Source organism: Myotis brandtii, unplaced genomic scaffold (genome assembly GCF_000412655.1).
Source record: "Myotis brandtii unplaced genomic scaffold, ASM41265v1 scaffold126, whole genome shotgun sequence".
Taxonomy (NCBI): domain Eukaryota; kingdom Metazoa; phylum Chordata; class Mammalia; order Chiroptera; family Vespertilionidae; genus Myotis; species Myotis brandtii.
Genome location: NW_005354425.1, coordinates 1,518,662 through 1,520,130, shown reverse-complemented (window position 1 = coordinate 1,520,130; position 1,469 = coordinate 1,518,662).

Genomic DNA, 1,469 nt, shown 5'->3' with positions numbered 1-1,469 from the left:
ACCCTTTTATGTAATGGTGTTTACTTTGAATTTATATTAGTTCACACAAACACTCCATCCATGCTTTTGTTCCGGCCCTCCGGTCCAGTTTAAGAACCCATTGTGGCCCTCGAGTCAAAAAGTTTGCCCACCCCTGCTCTAGTCAATAAGCATGGGTAAAAATGGTTTCAAGAAATTTTCTTAAGAAAAGAAAAATAAAATAATCTCAAAAGGCAAGGACTGGAAGTGGGGAAACCAGTAAAAAGGTTATTGGCCTTCTGGTATAGGCCAACGTTTCCCAAAGTAGCTCTGTAGAACTAACTCTGTCTTCTGGATTGTAATGACAATACCAGACAATAGGAGAGCGGAACTCCCTGTGTGACATACAAATGTTTCATATTTACATGCCTCAAATGAAATCCATTATATTTCCCCTCAAAACTATTTCCTCTGTAGGAGGAAGAGAAGAAATGTGTGATTTCTCCTTTTTAAGGAGACTTCCTGGAAGTATCACATAACATACCCCTTTTATCTCATTAACCAGAACTTTGTCACGTGAACACATGCAAGGAAAACTGAGAAATCATGTCTTTTAGCTGAGTGACAATATGCCCAGCTGAAAAATCCAGTTTTTTATGAAGAAGAGTAATGGCAAGAGGAAGAGGAAGAGGAAGAGAAAGAGGAAGAGGAGAATGAATATTGGGAGGTGGTCAGCAGTGTCTGCCACAGGGGGTGAATGAAATATCTGAGTTGAGTGGGAAAGCAAGGGAAAGGAAGAGGTGTCAAGGATGGCAAGATCTCCAGCCCAGGTGCTTGGGAGAAGAGTTTTTCTCTTATTTGTCACAGAACCTTTCCCCAATATCCTCCTGAGTAGATTTATGTATTTTAAACTACAGCTTTAAAATATTTCACCATTTGGAGCGACTCAGAAAACACTAATATAGTTCCACTAGCAAATTTCGTTATAGCTCCACATATAAATCAGAACCAGCAAAGAGCCATTTGGAGTCCTGGCTATGATAGACTGCCTTAGCAGGAATCACAATCTATATCACCAGACCTTCAAACAGATGTTAGAATACAATAACCCTGTTTTATTTTTATTGTGCCTTGAAATTATATTTCCAAAGAGTTCAAATACATTATAGCTTCTTATAATTTTTAATTTAATATACATGATAGGCATATGAGCTACATAAGAGACAAATACTTTAATACTTATTTTATCGATAGGGTCAGGAATAAATTGATGCTCATGGTCATGAATATTCTCAGATGGTTTCAAGCACCAAGTCCTCCTCTAGGCTTTTTAGCAAGCAAGCTTGTTTCTCCCAAGCAAGTTGCTGACCTCCAGCTTCCCTTCTATTACCTCTCAAAAGGGGCCTGGGTGCACACTGTTAGCCATGAATAGGACTGAGATTAAACCTAGATCCCTCAACATACCCAGTATACACCTACATAGGCAAAACAAGATTATCTAAAACAGATTT